Source organism: Balaenoptera borealis (assembly GCF_965194805.1).
Source record: "Balaenoptera borealis genome assembly, chromosome: 12".
In the NCBI taxonomy this organism is placed as follows: Eukaryota; Metazoa; Chordata; class Mammalia; order Artiodactyla; family Balaenopteridae; genus Balaenoptera; species Balaenoptera borealis.
Window position 1 is genome coordinate 23,494,708 of NC_138869.1, and position 21,040 is coordinate 23,515,747.

The 21,040-nt window shown below is 41.4% G+C and overlaps 1 protein-coding gene across 13 annotated transcripts in view; it reads left to right on the top strand.

The window, feature by feature from the left end:
* FOXP1 (forkhead box P1) overlaps positions 1 to 21,040 on the top strand; it is a 599,574-nt gene that overhangs the window by 408,666 nt on the left and 169,868 nt on the right. The gene's annotated exons all lie outside the window — the stretch shown is intronic.

Here is a 21,040-nt window from a genome sequence, read left to right on the forward strand (position 1 = left end):
AGAGAACTGAGTTACTTCCTCAAGGCCACAGAACTAGGAAGTTCCAGAGCTGGGGTGTAGGAGCTGGTGTGTCTTTCACAGCCACTGCTGTCCCCGCCACATGCCCGGGGCTGCCTCAACAAGGTGGTCCCAAGCATTGCTCAGCCTGGCTCTTGTGGAACCCTGTCATCTACTGTGAGAGATGGTGTGTGTGTGTGGGTGTGGGTGTGTGTGTGTGTGTATTAGTTTTCTATTGCTGTGTAACAAAACACCGTGAACTCAGTAGCTTAAAACTACATGCATTTATTATCTCACAGCTTCCACGGGGTCCAGACCTGGCTTAACTGGCTGCTCTGCTCAGCATCTCACACGTCTGTGATGAAGATACCAGCAGGGCCTAATGACCTCTGAGGCTCAGGGTCCTCTTACAAGATCACTCCTTGTCTGGAATTCAGAGAATTCAATTCATTGCAGTTGTAGGACCGAGGCCTTGGGCTTCTAAAGTCCGCCCACCATTCCCTGCCTTGTGGCCTCCCCACAACATGGCAGCTTGCTTCTTCCAGGCCAGCAGAAGAACCTCTTTGTTCTCAGGTAGAGCCTCAGTCCTTCTTTTAAAGAGCTCCCCTGATTAGGCCAGGCCCACCAAGGAAGCCCTCCTGATGATGTCAGAGTTAACTGATGAGGGACTTTCATTACATCTACGGAACCCTTTTGCCCTACAGCCTAATCAAGGGAGTGATAATTCCTCATACCCACAGGTCCTGCCCACACTCATGGGGAGGCTGTCTTTACAAGGGACATCTTAGACACTGTGACGAATGCTTGTCCTTCAGCTTCCTGGAGGGAAAGGGAGAAGGAGGCAGGCGTAACTGAACTGTGGGATTGCCATGGTGCAGGAGTATGTGGGGGACAGCAGAGAAGCAGTATCTAGGAGCACGTGGGCTTGGCAGCCCTACGATCAGAGCCCGCCTCTGCCGTTCCCTAGGTATGGGATTGTAAAAGGTTCTTTCGCCTCTCTGTGCCTCACTTTCCCCATCTGTACACGGCAGGGAATGGTACTTCCTAGCACTTCGTGATGACACATGAAATACTCAGCTTTCAGTAGAGCTCGGCATGTGGTGATTACTTGTCAGAAGTGTTAGTGTGTTTGGTGTCTCCTGTTTGAAGATAACAGGGACACAGAAACAGAAGGGTAGAGTCACTTTGTTTCCATGGGGTTGCTGGAAGCATGTGCCTTCGGGCGGCCATGTGTGAGGTCCCACTGTTAGTGGGACCGGAGCCATGGAGGAGAGCGTGGTTTGTCGCGAAGCAACCTGCTCACCTGCGGAAAGAGAGTCGGAGTGACGTAGTAGAAAGAAGAATATCCTAGACAGTTCTAGGACCGACTTTACTAATAATTCTCTTCTTGGGCCCTCACCCAGTTCTTCGGACCTCAAGTTCCTTGTCTGTAAAATAGCCCTTGGAGAAAGGTAGGTCCTGGGATTGGCAAGCTCTCTAAGGTGGCTGCTGGGTGTTTCGTTTTGTTTTGTTTTGTTTTCTAATTGGCGTATAGTTACTTTACACTGCTGTGTCAGTTTCTGCTGTACAGCAAAGTGAATCAGCCACATGTGTACGTATATTCCCTCTTTTGTGGATTTCCACCTGCTGGGTTTAAATGTCATAATTCTATTGGCCGTCTTTCTGTACAAGGTATGACCCCAAAGTAAGTCTGTTTCATTAGCTCTGTCCGAAAAAATGAGACTGCATAGGCGTGCATCCCCTTCTGGAAATACACTAATGGGAATTCATTTTGTTGGACTACTGGGCTTTACACCTGTGTCTTTCTTTCCAGTGCATTGGTGGCTGTGTCACTGCCCTTAAAATCTGCCTTTGTGTCTTCTTCTCGGCGGTTACCTTTACAGCCCCCTTCATATGAAAGCGGGAGGGGACAGACTTAGTGGCCTTTCAGTCTTCGGGTGGGTGGGCAGAGATGAGCAGAATTCAGAAACTCATTGGCCTGTTCCCCTTACGCACAATCCTCCCTCCACCCAACCGTGTTCCCACCTTGAACTAAGCAACCTTCCTACAGTGTTCTGAATTCTGACGCATGCTCTAATAGCTGCCAATTTAATTTCTATTGGTCGGAGTTAGAGTCTTAACGAAAGAAAGGCAATAAAATACAGCATTAATAATGCCCACTTACGGCATGTACCTTGCGAGGGCTTGGATATATTAGTTGATCCCACATACAAATTTGTTCCCTAAGTAGTATTCCCATTTGACAGTTGAGGATGGTGAGGCTCGAATAAGTTAAATAACTTGTCCAGCGGTACACAGTAACAGATGATTCAGCAGGGATTTGAACCCCTATGGAGCTGCCAAAGTCTGTGCTCTTAGCCAGCAAGGCAAACAGCTGGAACGCTGTCAGTGATTTTAAGCCTTGGAGCGCGCTCTTGACCCCCCATCGCGCCTGCCTCGTCTCTCTTCAATATCCCACATAACTCAGAATCCAGGAAAACTCCCAAAAGCTGCGGTTGAAAAGATGGAAGCAATGCAACTAGCTTCAGAGGACCATATCCCAGGAAATACAAAAAGAGGAAAAAAGGGTCTCTGTTGGTGTCAGCAACACCACCACGCCAAGTTCTCAACATTGAGCTAGAGGAAAACTCTATTACAAATGATACGTCTAATCTGCTTGCGGTAAAGACTCATAACTGGAAAATAAGCATGTGACAGTTCTTCGTTTGAGTGTAAACTTAACTCATTAATTTAAATTACAGTGCTTTTTGAACAAAGAGGGGAAGCTATAATAATAGTAATAAGTAATGGTCCTTGTAGAAAAATGTAACAAGACGTTAGAAATTTTGTGCTTTGGGAAGTTGGAGGATGTACTTATAGTTAAGGATTAATTTTCACTCAGAGAGATCAAAAAGGTCTCGATGAGTAAGATAAGTATCGAGTTTCAGGGTGGTTGTATTTTTTTCTCCTCCTGCCAGACTGTCTGAAACTTATCTCAAGTATCATGGTAAAAAGAGAAGTGGCGGGTAGACACAAAAATGTAATAGATATATTTTGGGGATGGAATATGCACTGCTTTTCTAAATGCATATCAGAAGGAGAATTTATTCCAGTTGAGTAGGTTTAATGATATAATTTTACCATATTAAATCGTAATTGCTCTTTAAAAGAAAATAGAGATGCATGCGCTGCCATTGCCGGGCTGTCCCATTCTATCCAAATAGCCTCCTCCCCAGTACTTGTTGATGTCACCTTATCTGACACCAGAGCCTCTCTGTGGCTTTCCTTTGGAAATTTGGGTGTGGGGAGGGGAAGGGAAGGAAAAATAGTCTGAGAAATAAGAGAGTCTGCATCAGACACTTGCCACGGTTTTGGAAAAATCCTTTCCTGCTATTAAGCTGCTAAGCTGAAGCTTACATACAAACAGATGGCACCTCTGACTATCTGGAACCACATTATTTCTTAAAATTAGATCATGTATCAAGATGATTGGGATACCTGAATTAGTTAGGGACTAAATAATTTCCAGTGTTATGGATGTTGATAGTCATTTGAGTAAATACTCATGATCGCTTTCGTAGCGAAATGATTTCCAATCTCACTGCATTCCCTTCTCTCCACCCTCCCTCTTCCCCCCCCCCAAAAAAAAGGAGAGGAGGAAATGATTGTATATTTGGGTGAAAACAGAATGAGAATCCCAATAATACTTTTAGTTTTAACAGAACCTGATTTTACATCATGAACTGAATTCAGTGGAGGCCTAGCTCATGTATGAATTTACCACCTGTACCTGAGAGTATGAACTTCCATGTCTCTTTTTTAAAATCACACTCCAAATAATGCTCAGCTTATCCAACTGATAAAAGGCATAATGTAGTTTTTAAAAACATTTTTTATGATCTTTTAAAAATATAATACTTGACATATAAAAGAGAATATACCATATTTCATTGACTCTTTTATAAGACCTTTATTTTATATACTAGTAATAATATAAAAATGTGGCCAAGTCAGTTAATCCATAATGCTTTCTTACCTTCTCTCTTTTAAGGGGCATCCCAATTTTGGAGATGTTAAAATGAAAAGGAAAAAAAAAAAAACAGTGTACCTTACAAGCTATTAAATATGTTATGCAACATACTTGATAAGTTATAAAGCATAATATAGTAAACATCCATGAATACCCTCACACCCAGTCAATCCAAGATTTGGTCCATTACTCGTAACTTGCATTTCTTCCCAGAGCCCATGCACGTAAGTGACCCTCCTCCTGAATTTTGGGTTCATTATTGCTTTGCTTCTCAAACACAGTTAAACTCTGTTTCCTATTTAACTATACATTCCTCAGGCGTAGAGGCCATCTCTGTTCTCCACCACTGTTGTCTTCGGTGATGGACACAGTACCTGGCCCAGTAGATGTTGTTTAACTCTTATTGACCAAGTGTATAATTGTCTGAGGCATACCCAAATTGGCTGTTCCTTTCAAAGTATGTTTTAAACACCATTGTCTCTAGGAGAGCTCTGACAACCTGAACTGGAAACGAACTTGCCTGCCTTTTGAACTCTCTCAGCAATTTATCTTTCCCCCCTGAACTGTACATATCACTCCCTTCTCCTTTCAGTTCTAGCTCTTTCCCCGGCCCTGCCTTCCTGCTAGGTTCGCTCTAGCAGAATGCCTGATCACTGTGGGTTGGTGCCTGACGTAATAATAAAAGATAGCATAGATGAAATTATGTCTGGCACTTTACATGTATTCTCACCAAATTGCCCTAAATGAGGTTAGCGGTATGACTGTTCCCATTTAACAGTTGAGGAAACTGAGATTTGTGCACATAATCACTTAAGCAATAAATATATGTCAATTGAAGGAAGACAGTGCTACATCTAAAGTATTTTGCCTGAGCATACTTCATTTTTTCTCTGGCGCTCAAGGCTTTATGCTGATCCTTGGACATGTGGTTCAGAAATAAAAGGGGAAAAAATTAAAACAAATGAAGTAGATATAAGTTTTCTTTAAGAGTGAGATTAGCAACTGTTTTTAATGTTGAGGAGACATCTGTATTTTCTTTCATATTATTTGCCTAATTTCCTATTGGATTTATTTATTCCCTTATTGATTTATAGAGATTCTTATGTACCATAGAACTTAGACCTGTTTTTCTAGGTTAACTGTGATCTGCAAATATTTACCCAGTGTTTTGGTGATCTTTTGAATTTGGTGTACTATTTTAGCCATATTCAATTTTAATATAGTTTTATTTATCAGTTGTCTTTTTATAGATCCTGAGCTTTTTGTTATTATCCTCAGAAATGCATTCCTATATCTGAGATGACAAGAACATTTCCGTTTTTTAAAAAATATTAAAAAATAAATTCAGATAAGGCTAGGATCATAAAAGAACCTCCGTATCTTAGCACAATCACCTATTCATTCGGTTATTTACTCAACACGTTTACTTAGCCCCTATGGTATACAGAGGTGACTTAAATTAGAAACTATTCTCGCTGAGTGCAGTGGGGATCCCAACAGTACGAACTGATGCGCATTTTCAAAAGATTCCCTCGGGCTACCGTACGGAGAAGAGATTTTTAGGGGGCAAGAAGGGAAGCCAAGAGAGAGAGGTAGGGCAGCAATGCCCACTTGGAGCCCACCCAGAATTTGGTCAGAAGAACCGAGGTTCAAAGCAGACTTGTCGGAGTTAGAGCCAGAGCACTGCTGCTGCTGCGGAAATGCTGGCCAATTCAGGCGTCCAGATGAAATGCTACATTGAACCTGGAGCAGAGCGGGACTTTGTGTGGGGGACTGTTCAAAGGAAAGCTGGACAGGTGGCACCCCTGCTCACTTGGCGCCAGCAAGTGGAGGGAGCTTGCGGGTGATGGATGGCTTTACATTGTTCTGAGCACAGCACGGAGGTGCAGGCGGGCGGGGGATGGGGGGCGGTCCCTGGGGAGCTCAGGGAAGTCTCTGGGTTTTTCTTACATGTTGTCTTCCTCTTAATATCCAGCCAAGGTATTAACTCTGTGTTCCAGCCACGTTTCCACTTAGAAATCTCACTATTGTTCCATATACTGTCACCCACGGTCCTAGTATTTGTATTTTTACACTTTTTAAACTCAAAATGTCTTGAATTTCGGTGAAAATGAGGCAATTACAGTAGTTTGCAAAGCATAGAGAAGGGTGTATTTTTTTTTTTTTAAACATTGAAAGAACGTAACGACATGCAATTTATTACTACACTCCTCCCTTTCTCGAAGGTCCATGGACATTTTTTACTCAACCAGTTTTAATTCTTTGCTCCTCATTTTATAAATGATTCTTCCCCTTGACTTCCCAATCTCGGGAGAAAACAGTATTTCTCTTGAAAACACAGAGGGTGAATGAGTCCTGTGTGTGTGTTTTCCACGTGTTGGTTTTCCGAGACAATTCTCATGAAAAGGACTAGGATTGCTAAGTCATTTTTTAATATAAGGAGGTCCATGTTTGGGCATTGAAATTAATTTCCCTTATCTCGCCATACAAACAGCCACCCTGGCTTCTTTGATTTATTACCTGGGATGGTTCAGTGGCACTAAAAACAGAGGACGGGAAGACATCACCTTTACGTGCCATCATTAGTCACAACATCCAAAGCATCGCCCTGAGTGGGCTGCTTTGCACGAGTTCCTGCCATGCCACGAGAACACCCTGTTCGCGTCCTGTGTGCCGGAGACATTGGGCCCGTCCATTACTTCCAGGCTGCATTTTTTATTTCTTAGTAAGTTGTCCCCACCCTAAAATCCTTCTTGTCTTTCCTCCCTAACATAGTATAAAGGAACATTCTAGATTGCAAATATAATCCCTGATTAGAGACAAGGTACCGACTACGAGAAAATATTTTATTTTTATTATTATTTTTTTTAGGTTTTCATGGTTCTTATTTTATATTGGCATATAGTTGATTTATAGTGTTAGTTTCAGCGACGTGTGATTTAGTTATATGTATATGTATATCTATATCTTTTTCAGATTCTTTTCCCATATAGGTTATTAGAGTATTGAGTAGAGTTCCCTCCTGTTGAGTAGGTCCTTGTTGATTATCTACTTTATATACAGTAGTGTGTATATGTTAATCCCAACCTCCTAATTTATCCCCCTCCCACCTTTCCCCTTTGGTAACCATAAGTTTTTTTCTAAGTCTGTGAGTCTGCTTCTGTTTTGTAAATAAGTTCATTTGTATCATTTTTTAGATTCCACATATAAGTGATATCGTATGATATTTATCTTTCTCTGACTTACTTCACTTAGTATGATAATCTCTGGTTGCATCCATGTTGCTACAAATGGCATTATTTCATTCTTTTTTACGGCTGAGTAATATTCCATTGTATCTATGTGCCACATCTTCTTTATCCATCCATCTGTTGATGGACATTTAGGTTGTTTCCATGTCTTGGCTATTGTAAATAGTGCTGAAGTGAACATTGGGGTGCATGTATCCTTTTGGAGTATGGTTTTCTCCAGATATATGTCCTTTGGGATTGCCAGATCATATGGTAGGTCTATTTTTAGTTTTTTAAGGAACCTCCATACTGTTCTCCATAGTGGCTGCACCAATTTACATTCCCACCAACAGTGTAGGCGGGTTCCCTTTCAACTAGGAGAAAACATTTTAAAATCACATCTCCAACCAAAGACTTGCATACAGAAGGTATTATAAAGAGCCCTTAAAATTCTATAGTAAGGAAAAAAACAATTTAAAAAATGGGCAAAAGACTTGAACAAAAATTTCACCAAAGAAGATTTACAGAAAGCATGAAAAGTTGTTCAACAGCATTAGGGAAATGCAAATTATAACTATGGTAAGGGGAAAAAAACATGATGAGATACCACTACACACCTATTAAAATGGCTAAAATTTTAAAAATCAGGCAATATCAAGTGCTGGCAAGGATATGGAACAAATGAACTCTCATGCATTGCTGATTGGAATGCCAAGTGGGATAGCCACTCTGAAAACCAGTGGGTCGAGTTCTTTAAAAATTAAATATACAGTTACCATGTGACCCAGTGCTCACTCCTGGGTATTTATCCTAAGGAAAGGAAGGCATATATCTATAGAAGAACCTATATATGAATGTCGTAGAAGCTTTACGTATGGTAGCCCCATGCTGGGGAAAAACCCAAATGTCCTTCATTGGGTACATAGATAGACAAACCCTGGTACCTCCATATAGTAGAATAATCTCCAGCAATAATAAGAGATGTACTATTAATATACCTAGCAACTTAGAAGAATCTCAGAGATATTATGTTGAGTAAAAGAAGCTCAACTGAAAAGATTACGTACTATGTGATTCCATTTATATGATGTTCTTGAAAAGACAAAACTACAGTTATTGAGAACAGATCAGTGGTGGCCAAGGGTTCGGGATGGAGGGAGGCTATGAACTATGAAGGGATAGTACAAGGAAGTTTGGGGAGTGATGGAGCTGTTCTGTATCCTGATCATGGTGGTGATTATATGAGTATATACATGTGTTAAAATTCATAGTAGTATAGACCTCCCACAGCTCAAGAGTCAATTTTACTGTTAGGTTTATTTCTTTTTCATTTACCAAAGCCCCAACTTCTACATGTGGTCTGCAAGTTCCAGCCTCTCTCTCATGATTCAGCCAGCTCCTTCTGGGCATCTGGCCCCTCCTGTCAGGTCACAAACGCTCCGAGGCCACTTATATCTGCCTGCCTGTGGGCACGCTCATCTCTCTGCCCGAGAATCTCCCCGGCTCCTTTCTGTGCACCCACCTCACCTGGCTGCTAGGCATCTTTTGCTGCTCAGGCATGGTAACCCCATCACTCGCTCTAGGTGAGCTGCCTCTGCACACCTGCCCCTGAGCATTTGCAAGCCCCCGTCACGGTGCTCACTGTGTTGCCCCTAGTGCCTGCTTTGGGAGCTGCCCTGCCCCCTCAGCTGTGAGTTAGGAGAGTGATCTCACCGCTCACTCCTCAGCCCGGTAGAAAGGCGACAACTAAAGCAGTGAGGAAGAGAAGGAAGTCTGTGCCCTGGACTCAAAGACAAAAGTCAGCCTTTATTTTGTTTTACTGTGGCCTTTTTTCCTGACTGCGCCGGCCTCTGACCCTCTGGCTGAAATTCCTTTCCTCCTCTTGCTCTTTCAGCAGGTGAATCCTCTTTTCTGGCTTTGCCCAAACTACTTGTTAAAAAGCAATAAATCGTGGTTTAAAAATCCTGATAGTCTCTTTTTTCCCTTTGAGCAAACGTAAAATTATGCGGCAAAATCATGACTGTGGAGGGGTTTTCTCACCTCTTCCCCAGAGATTAGATGGGGTTTATAGTGTACAATGGAAAGGCATTAGTGGTAAAATCCTTATTATAGATATAATTTTTACATATTTACCGAGCCCCATCTTACAAATTTTTCCAAATTCCGTTGGGGAGAGAACAGACTTTCTGTAAAAAAAAAAAAAAAAAAAAGGTAGCTTCTATTCTGGAATCCATAGCAATAGTAATAATAACAACAACAGTTACATGGTGCTTACTAAGCGCCAGACACTGTCTGAAGAAGCAGTTTATATATTATTCCACTTACTGCTCACGGCAACCCGAGGAGATAGTGGTGTTACTTCCCTTTCACACCTGTGAAAAACTCAGAACAGAGTGGTTAAATTGGGGTCTGGAGTGGTGCTGGAATTTGAACCCAGGCCTTCTGATTCCACCTTCCAAATGACTGTGGAACTGATGGAGGGAAAAAAATGCAAGACCTGGTTTTCCTCCCCAGGGACCCAGGCTGACCTCTTTTCAATTCTCTCTTGGATTCTCTCCTGGAAGGTATCTCCACCCTTATCCCATGGACTGTAGGAAGCTCCAGAATGGTTTGGGATGCTCCTTTTCTTCTCCAGCCAAGGGTGATTCCATAGTTATTTCTTGATCAGTATTAGGTAATTGGAATAATTGGAAAAGCAAGCTAAAAATCAAAAAGGCTCAGGAAAGAAGCAGTGCAAAAAGTAAAACCTAACTTGAATTGTACTTTTACAACTTTCAAAGTGTTTTCAACTGTGTGTTCTCCAAAGATGCCTCTCACCATTTCCCATTATTATCATCTCCTCTTCACAGGTGAGGAAGGTGAGGCCCAGAGAGAAGTGAGTGACCTGTCCTGGTCCGCCATGTTGGTCCTTCCAGGACTAGAAAGCAAACTCAGTCTTTCCTTTCCTCTCCCCTCCTGTTCTTCTCCCCTTCTCCTTTCTTCTCTTCCATTTAAGTTCTTATTCATTGAGTAAGAGAAACTGTTCGGTATACTTAAGACACAGGCAATGTGATTTCATCTCTTTTCTACATATATAGGCTTTCTGTTGCTGTGTAAACACATTGCCACACACGTAGCAGCTTAAGACCTCCATCTGTTAGCTCACAGTTCCGTAGGTCACAGGTCCAGACACAGAGCTGCTGGCTTCTGTGCTCAGAGTATCAGAAGGTTGAGAGTATCAGAGGTGCCACCCAGACTGAGTTCTTATCTGGAGGCTCTGGGGAATAATCTACTTCTTAGTTCACTCAGGTTGTTGGTAGAATTCAGTTCATTGTGGTTGTAGGACTGAGGTCCTCATTTCCTTGCTGGTATCAGTCAGCCAGGGGCCACTCTCAGCTTCTAGAGGCTGCCCACATTTCTTGCCATGTGACCTCCTCTGCCTTGATGCCAGCAGTAGTACATCAGATCTTTTCTTGTGCTCTTGAATGTTTGACTTTCTCCATCTCTGATCTCTAAACTCTAATATGAATTCCAAAATACAAAGTCCATGTGATTCTTTCAGGCCTGCTCAGATTATCTCCCTATCCTAAGGTCAGCTGATTTTGGATCATAATCACAGCTGCAAAATCCTTCACGTTAATACCTTGATTAGTGTTTGAATATCTGAAACGAGGGGTAGGAAAGTGGGAGGTCATCCAGAATTCTGCCTACCGCCAGTGCATAACAGTGTTAAAAAAGGTAAAGACAGACAGAAACAAGGGCCAACTCTAAGCTATTTATTTTTCAGTAGTAATTACATAAATTCATTTATGCTTTTTGCCAACCTGATGCATTTTGTATTTATTAGGCCACTTGATTAAAAGCATATTTGTAATCTGTGCAAGTTTTTTGTCTGAAAAGGATTGAAAAAGGATGAGGTAGGCATAATATTGTTGAACAAGGCAATTCACTATCACCAGCTATTTGGTAAGTTCCTCTCTTTTTTTTTTTTAGCATTGTTTCAACAGATACTTTCTTCTCAGCCTCTGTGGTCCATCTCCTTGAACTTTCTGTCTCTGCTTCTTGGCTGTGTGATTCCTTCTCTACTTGCAGGTGTCATCTTAAATATCACCTCCTCATGGACAGATTTCTTCATGGCCTTACCTAGTAGGTTAAGAATGACAAGTATGTGAAGTCGCTGTTTTATTCAGGCTTCCTTTGTGATGGCTTTCTAATTATTTCTGGATCCGTGGATTGCCAGTGTCTTATGTCTATTTCTCATAGACCGTAAGCCTTGGAAGGGGTGCCTTCATAGGCCTAGCGCCCAGACTGTGCTTGGTACAGAGGAGGCATCAAAAATTATGTGTTTCATTGATGTGTAAATGGAAGGTATTATGGAAAAGGTAACTATAACATTTGTTTAGAAAGGTGGCTAGAGTAGTGAACCAAGTTAATCATGAGGTCACTGCTAAAGCATTTATTGTTTGAAAAGCACCCAGTTGACCGTCATAAAGCTCTTGAAAGAGAGAGGGGGGAGACTCTACAAATGGTGGCACCATAGAGAGACAGTGTTTCCATATTGTCCTTTGAAACATGCAGTGCCTCCGGGCAGGAGGTGGGCAAGGAGTCTGCAAATCACAAACCGTCTGATGTTTGGATCACGGTTTCCTGCAAAGTTTTAATGCCCCGAGACGGAGGCCTCTTTCCTCCCAGCCCTCCTTTGAGCAGCTCTTCTCTCGGATTTTCTCTTAAGCTTCACCTTCACCTCCATGCAGGCATAGACCCACTTAGAAGCCACTTGACCTTGGGCAAGTTATCCTCCCCGAGCCTTGTTTTCCTCCTCTGTAAAGTGAGTAGAACAACTTGCACCTTGAAAGGTCATTGGAAGGATAGAAGGGCAGCGAATGCAAAAGCCTGACTCACACTGGGCTTAATAAATGCTGTTTCCATTATTAGACTTTGCCATGGCTCTGCGTGTCTGACGTGGAATTCGAGTGCTCATCTTAACAACTGTTGTTTGGAATTTGTTTAAAAAAAGAAGGTTACAGTAGAATATAGGGTCATTGGAGATTTTTGTCATCATATACTAAGGACTACCTAGTTTGAAATAAATGTATTTCACATGCAGCTATCCCAAGCACAATTTATCTACCTTTTTTTTTTTTTCTGATGGTGATTCAGAAGTCACTCCAGAGCCTTAGTAGTTCCTCTGGGTTTTTATTATGAACTCCAGTTAGGATTTTATTATGGCCCTTTAGACGTATTGGTTACTATCAAGTTTAGAAAGCGACTTGTGTCTGTCTTGTTCACCTTTTCCCATTCGTTAATACATGATAGAAAAACCGTGTGTTGCAATAAACACAGGCTGGCTTGCCTCTGCCCAAGCCCTTCCCAGTTGCTCCTCTTTTTGATGGAGAGGATTCTCCTGCCCCAGCTTGTGCGGGGGGAAGTAACAGAACCAAAGCAGTAACATCCTTGGAGCCGAGGAATAGCAGTCAGTGGGGCTTCAAAGAGCTCATTTGCCATAAAGTACCAAAAGTTGTTCAAAATCAGTCGAGCTTTTATCACATTTCCGAGGAGGCCATTTTAGGGAGCAACGAGGGCAGAGTAGATCAATTTACATTTCTTTTTCTTTCACCACTGTAAGAGCGCTTATTTGATGAATTCTCAAGGCAGGTTAGACAGTGTTAGCAAATGTGGTGATGGAAGCATAGAGCCAGCTCCTGTTGTGTTTGTCATGGGGATCGTTTCCGCACTCAAAGCTGCACTCCTATCTTTTCTTTTATTTTGCCTGTCTTTTAATTCCCTGAGCATGATTTAGAGGAGTCCATGCATTGGAAGTCTGGATTTCCGATTTAATTCCCGTAGTCTGAACCCAGAACACAGGGCCAGGAGACTCTCTCCTGCCCCAGGTTAGCTGGGAGAGCTTGGACAGTTGGTGCAGTATCTCTGTGTATGCCCCCTCGGTTTCCTCTCCTGTAAAATGGGACTATTCACTTCTTATCAGAGCGTTATTATAATAAAAGGAAACGTCCCGTAGACTTAAAAATAAATTTTAACACCATGCACATACTTTCATTTTTATTTTTAATCTGAAATTAACATGCGAAATCAGGATACCACCGTTTTCAGAGTTGTTAGCCTGCATTCATCATATTTCTAGGTGAAGTATCTGAAAGTGATTATAGGTAATAAATATCTTTTTTTTTAAACTTATTGCAGAGGCAGTTTTTCCACTGTTAATGAGGGTAATTTGACTTGGTTGAAGGATTGCAGTTCTTAAGAATTAATGCAGTAATCCAATTCAGAGATTTAAAGAGATCTAAGATTTTTCACAGGTCGCGAGCTAGTGAATGTGCTGCTCTCACATAGCAGCTAATGGACTTGAACGCCAGTCTGTCATTTACTGTTCCCTCTCTGAGAGCAGCTATGCCCTTGGTAGTGAGTCTTCTTTCCAAGCATTGCAGGTTATTTAGAAGTGTGGTGTATTTGTAACACTTTTGAGAGAGAGTATCCTATTTCCCACAGCCCCTAATTACTATAAAAACTGGGGTTATCTTTCTTAATTACACGTTTGAATCCTAATCTGCTAAGGTCTGAGGAATATCAGGCTCAGAGGAGCTGCCTTCTCACCTTCCTTTTTTCAGAGAAGGGCCTTTTTTTTTTCTTTCTTTCTTTTTTTTTTTTTAGTGTATTTTTAAAAACTAATTCCTGTATCATTGTATTCGTACCTATAGGTTAATTCATGTAAAGACAAAGGTTTACATGTATGGTATTCATAACTTTCCATTTTTGATAGTGATGTATTATGAACAGCTAACAGTATTTTGTAAAGCCTTATTTGTAAAGGTTGTTGGAAATGCTCTTCTTTCTCGATGCCATTATGTTCCTAAATATGAAAAATCCCATTTTGAAGCAATTAGAAGCCTTCTCTTCTCTTTCCATGTGTGTGTGCACACAGGAACCTTTGTTCCTTAATTAGGAAGAAGACTAGAGCTCATTAATTGTGGTTCCAAGTGATGTCTGCTCAAATGTTGAAGCACTAATACATTACAAGGAAAGATCCAGCCTAAATCTAGGAGGCTCTCGGCAGTTCTGAGAACTGTTAAAAAGATAAATAAGCAGCAGAGGGTCCTTGTAGGACCGTCCTCACATCCTGGCCTGTCCTTGAGGGCCCGGCTGGCTACTGTTGAGTTTTAAAGCCTTGGAAATTTCTGTACTCCCAGGAGAGAAGGGGCGAAGGTGCAACTTGTGTAGAAATCTAGAACTTTGCCTTTGTTGAAAACCTATGATTTAAAAAAAAAAAAAACAAACAAAAACAGAGGTCAGGAATCTCTCTTGGATTTTTTGATCAATTAGAGTTATTGAAAGTGAGAGAATTGCCGGCAAACATGATAGGAGACAGGTATCCTAATGTTTTATAGGCCGATTTTCATTGCTGGTATTAACACCAGAGGCACTGCAAGAGTTTTGAAAGCCAAAACTCCCAAACTGAATTGGCAAAGCCTTAGGCCCGCATTGGTCATCAAGAAAGAGCCCTAATTTCCACAAGAACAGGAATTTCTACAGCCTCCAGGAAACTTGATGCATCTAAACGTTCCAAGAAATATGAATAGTGCAAACGGTGGACTCAGCTCACTGGTCAAGATCAAGGTTTCAGAAGCAGGGAGGTGAGCAACTTGAGTGAAAACTCTCAGACCGCATAGGTGATGCTTTCCTGTGGGTTGGCTGGCCTGGCGAGGGAACTCTGAAATGAAGGATGGGAAGAATACAGCCAAATGTCAGTTCAGAAACCAGAGAATGGAAAGTTAGAGCCCCTAATTTGAGGGGCAGTCGCGTGTCTTCCAGAAGATTCTATCCAGTCAGGTGGCTAGCCCTTTGGAAGGAAGAGAATGCAGAGGCCACTAGGCAAGTCTGGGGTCCTCTCCTGCCTCCCCACCTGCCATCTCCCTCTTCCTTTCCTGCCTTCTCTTTCCACCTCTGCCGGAGGATAAACTGCCTTCCTCTTGCTCATGTTAATGGAAGACATTGTTAATGTCAGTAAAAGGGAGCACTTCATAAAGGCAGCAGAGATTTGGCAAGTAAAGGCCTGACACCATATCCCCTGTGCTGATAATGGTCTGGGTCCGAAACAGTGAATGTGGGAACAAATATTATTTCCCTGAAATGTTCTGCCATTTAAAGAGACATGTCTAGCTAGGAGACAGATCTGAATATATTTTTATATAATAATAATATACTACATATTTTTATATAATATAATTTATATATATATTTTTCTCCACCAGTAATTTTTTTTTAACATTATATTTCTCAGAGAGAGAAAAACAGATTTTAAAATATAAAAACCTGTTCTTCAACTGAGGATGCAAAAATCTCATTGCAGTATTTATTCCAAACCTGCTCTCATAATGTTCAGTCAAGGAGAAAACAGCAAAAAACAGTTGTTGATGGACTTAGCACAGAACTGGATTAAATAAGCATTAGTCTACTGAAGCTGATTACAGGAATATGAAAATGCAATATCTTAATGGTACATATTTTTATGTGGCAGCTCAGTTGCCTTTCATTTTGCAGCTAATATGTCTATTCTTATGAGTCATTTACTTCTTTAATTACCTTTTGCAGGCAAGGCACCATGGTATATTAATGTGAATGATTTTTACTGCCAGTTTATCATACAATGCCCCAGAAGCTGAAAGGCGTAATTGACTTGGAAGAGCAGCTCATGAAGGAAACAATATTTAGTTGACAGTTTTCCTTGTACTCTCTGTTGACGTTTATGAGTTTACACTATGCTAAAGGAGTAATAAACACAATTTTCTTTCAATAACAGGAAAGGCTAGCTTCTCAAATACATCTGTGGAAAATGCATTTGTTCATTTCTTGAATAATATGAAAATAACACATTTCCAGTGATAAGACCTCTCAGACTGCCAATTGAATTAAACCTCTGAAGGTACATTTATAACCTGTCTTGGAGCATTAGGAGATATTAGGGTTCATGTGATTGAATCAATTTAATGAATATTTAAATTATAGGCAGATTTGGATAAATCATATTTAAATCTGGGTGTTAGAACGAAACTATTCGGCCTCATCCTCCCGATTTCCGGAGGGAAGGAAAGCAGGAAGGGAGCTTGGGAACTGTCTAGAGGAAGATCTTCTTTCTCCCAAGGCGAGGGAAAGTCTGACAGTACATTTTAGGGAAATAAAAAAAGAAGGGACCGTCAACTACAACCCCTTTTAAGGTCTGGGCTTTGAACAGTTAAACTCAAGACTTGGGCGGGTCGCTGCTCTTCTGGCGTCTGGAATGGTGCCTGAGTTGACTTGGGAAGTTAGCAAGTGCCCTTGTTTTAACCATCACTTCCACAGTCCTCTGGGCAGGTCCTGGTTTGCCACATTGGTTTCGAGGGAGTTAAACTTTTCACAGTTTTCTAGATTGTTTGCAGTTCAGTCCTGTGCAGCATAATGAAAGTTTTCTAGCCATCTGTTGTTAAGCTGGCGGGGAGCAAGGCCAGTATATCCAAACAAAGTTCTGGCCTGCTGTAAACGGAACCTGTCGGTTTAGCATAGCTTTCCTGACCCCTCCAAGGAACGGGGCAGCCCTTGGTACCAGGCACTAGCTGCATGGAGCTTTCAAAGGGGAACTATTTTTGGGGTAGGGGGGTGAGGTCCTGTTTACTTTTTCCCTCCGTGTTCCTCTCACTGGCTTGGACTAGTTTATACTTAATCTTTAAATGGATAAATGGTTACTTGTCCCCTCCTCCTTTTTCAGAGAAGGAAGCATTACTTCTTAATAGGAGATTGTAACTTTTAAAACAAGGTATGAGTGTCTGTAAATGTGTGTCAGGCGGCTGTGATTTGAAAGGGTGTTCTGTAAGCAGTTGTTTTTGTTTCATCATTTTGTCTTTTCAGCGTTTGGGGACAAATAGTCTGGGCAATGGAAGCTCCTATATTTATTACTTAGCTTATGTAACTAAAGCGTTTTCACAGCTTTAAAAGGACTCCCCGCCACCCTTTCTTCCGCCTTTTTTATTTCATTATCAGAAGTTGATACACAGCATAACTTAGAGAGCAGCCATTAGACAGTGCCTTCCAGCTGTGTGGGGTGTTCCCTACTTCTCTGTTCTTATTTACAAGGTATATCTATTGCTTTTAATTGCCCAGCTTAACCTTAAAATCAGTTCTTTGTTTTGTGATATTCTATAATACGTGTTTAATTCTTAGTTCCTGTTTCACAGTGTTTCCTTGGCTCTGTATGAAACATTCCTGTATGTATGTATGTCTGTATCTCAACACCTGTCTAAGCCTACCCCTAACCTTGGTGGGTTTCCTTTTGTTAATGACACCTTGTAGGTGCTGTTGTATTTTTATCTTGGTCTTGCTGTAGTATATTTCCCGTCCAGCCCCGGTTACATTTGTGCTCTGTTAAGAGCCGGCTCTGGGGAACCATTGTCAGACCTCTGTATCCATCTCAATTCATTAAAATATCCAGGGAGAATGGCCACTGTCATTGAATAACTATGTCAGCCACTCCCCTGGCTGCCTTAGTCCCTCTAGATGAGAAGCAGACCACAGTCCCACACGGTTACAAAGAAAAAAGGCACCAGAAGGATGCATATTTGTCTAAGGCACCAACATGAGAGGGTTTGGATTCAACTTTAACTGCAATCCAGGAATGTACAAGGGTCAGGAGTTCCATAAATGGGGATGGGGGGGTGTGTGGAGGGGGAAGCAGAAGAACCAAAGGAATAAACAAGGAGATACAAGGCTTCTCCTTTAAGGGACAAGGAGTTTTGCGGTAGTGGAAAATATTCAATTTAAAATTTAAATGAAGGCACTTACTTGGAAATACCATACAGTCCTAATCTGTTTGTAAGGTGACTGACATATAAAGTGCTTTTTTGTTTTAAGGTAAAAAAAAAAAAAAAAAAAAATGTATTCGGCGTGGAGTTTCGGGTATAAATGTCAGGTGCAACGTAACGTGTACTCACTCCAAGAGTCAAGCAAATAACCTTGGCATTTAGGACACTGCCTTTTAGAACATGAAATTGTTTTTTGTTGTGTGTCTTCTTTTTTTTTTTTTTTAAAGGAAGACTACATTAAGGGGTCACCTATTAGCTGTGTTTTTGCTGTCTGAAACTCAGCCCTTCTGTCTATTAAAATCAAACTACTGTGTAAACATTCCAGTGTTGTTCTTGGTCTCTACAATGGCCACGGGGATCAGGTTTCACCTGCCAGCACATCTTCAAGCAATTAGAGCAATTAGCGTGAAGCCATTTCACATTCAAGGATTCAAGGTCTGGGGTGACATTCAAGTCCAGCAGAAGTCTGAAAGGGAAAGAGAGGAAGCGGCCCAGAGCATGGCTACTCGTCCATGGCCCTAAGCAGACAATTTCTCTTTTAAAAATGGTAGCTCTTTAATGATATTATTATGAGGTTTTGAAATGACAGATCAAAAGTTGTTTATATCAAAAAAAAAAAACCCAACAGTCATTTAATTATACTAATGATGGTCTTTATACATGGCAGATTTTTTAAAAAGACTTTTCATGGCTGTGAGAAACGAGTGTTCCTCCTCCGTGTCTCACCATGGGAGTGACAGCATTCTTTGCAGAGGAAGAATGTATTTTATAATATATAAAGGAATTTGCATTCCGCTTTACATGGTAGACCTCCCTGTTTTGGGTAAATGGAACCATTACAGCAACGTAGAATATTTAGTTGGCAGACTTTGGGAGTGAGTATTGAAAGCAACTTTTTATTTATTTTTTTAGCTTGGAGAAGAGTAGTGGCAACTTTCATATATTGAAGTAGTACAGTTTAAAGACAGATGATCGGCTTAGCACATCAGACAGCTATGTAAGCGTGACCGAAGATGCCTTTTACAAAATGGGCTCAGAATCCGGGAGGGTTTGTGTTGTGTTTGTTTGTTTTGTTTGTTTTTCACGTGTGTAACTTAGTTACCCAGGAATCTTGTTTGCATGAGGCAAACCCTAAACTGATTACAGCTTTTAAAATTGGTTAGTGGATTTTTAAATCCACATTGCACTGTTGGGTTATGGTGCAGAAATGGGGGAGGGGCTGATTTTCAAAATCCAAGGGTGCTGTAGAAATGATCTGGCTCTGTGCTCCCAGGAGGTGTTTGCAGTCAGGAGTAACTGCAGGCTAAATTATAATGTGGAATTCTCTTGCCCTTTAACCTGATGCTGCCTGTTCACATTCAGTGTTTATTAACAAACAGCTCTAAGTGCAAAATTGTTGGGAGAATTACTATTTTCATTAGACACCCTGACTTTAATTAGAATAAGTGGCTTATTTTTAAGAGAAATAATTGTGTACCTCTAAGAAAGTTCTTGCAATAATTCCTTTATGAAATTGCCTTAGTTGACTTCAAAGTGAGTAGGTACTGAGCAGTTTTCTGTCCATCGCCCTGAACTCATCTATCTGTGTGACTGAGGCTGGAGCATTTGTGTTCAGTTAGTAATTAGCCATTTTTAGGGAACCGGACTGCTCAGAAGTCTCTAGCCCTGTCTCGAACCGCTTAGAGCTCTTCTGTTGAGGACTGATTTTCCTGCCACCCACTTGCCTGGCGCCCAGGCTATGTGCCTCTTGAAACTACATGACAGAGCAGATGCAGGGGCTGCTAATAAAATGTAGCATGTTGGACACTGAGACAGGTGAAGGTCTGTCTTTTTCCCTTGCCCCTTAGAAATGGATTGCTAGGAAGTCATCTGCAGCGTTTATAACTAGACTGGCTGAGTTAGACAGGAACATTTGAATTGGATACTCCACCCCTTCTAAAACTGGAGAGGCAGGCATCTAAAAGCTGCAGGGCTCAGAAGGGAGGTTAGGCAGTAAACCAGATCTTTCCCTGTTTTTTTTTTTCCCTCCTAGCCTCGTCCTCTGTTTCTCTGATCTGCCTTTTGAACTGTTTTTGTGGCTGATCTGTTCCACCTAATATGTCTCTTGATTTCTGCTATTGTAATACTCAGGCGACATGCTGTTCTCTTGGTTTTTATAAGCTTTAGATGCTTCTGCCTGTCATATTCTGGCGGTTTATCTTCAGCGTCTGGATTTGCTTTCAGACTTGAATGTCTATCAAGCTGCCGTTGCTTTGAATGTGAGATCAAAAGAAGATGAATTCCAGTAAAAAATTTCCTTCTATGAAGAAAAGATTGGGGCCTATGTAAACATCCTACTGACAGTTCCCAATGAGTTATTTTAGCCGAGTATTAGCACCTGGATGACAGAGAGTCCAGCGTTCCATGCTCGATAACAAATCAGTTGCTTCCATGGCAGAAGAACATTGCCACAGCAGCAATGCATTTTCAGAAGGAATCCTTTTTCTTCCTCCTCCGCCTCCCCCCCTTTATCTTTTCTTTTCTCTTTTTTTTTTTTTTTTTTTTTTGAATTTGGCTGTTCAGCTCTTCATCCTATTTTTCAAGCTGACTTCTCTGCCTTCAGCAGTTCACTTTTCTTTACAGTATCTGTCAAGTTCACTCGGGTGACGGAAGACAGGACTTTGATAATTAGTTTGGGGTGGCTTCAGGAGTGTTCAGGTAGGCAAGCTAGGCATCTCAAGCTAAACAGGTAGTTTGGTTGATTTGCAGAGAAAAGGAAAAGCAGCAAAAGCAAGCTCAGGGGCATATCCCTGGAATGCAGGCGATGCGTTCTTTAAAAATACGTGTGACAAAATCCTCTAAAGTCTGCAGAATCGGAATTTTCTTTTCTTTCTTTCTTCCTTTTTTTTTTTAAAAAAAAAAAAAAAAGCATCCTGCCTATGTTAATGTCACCACAAAAATATCTCAGGAGCAGGCTGCCCAAAACCCCGTCGGTGTGT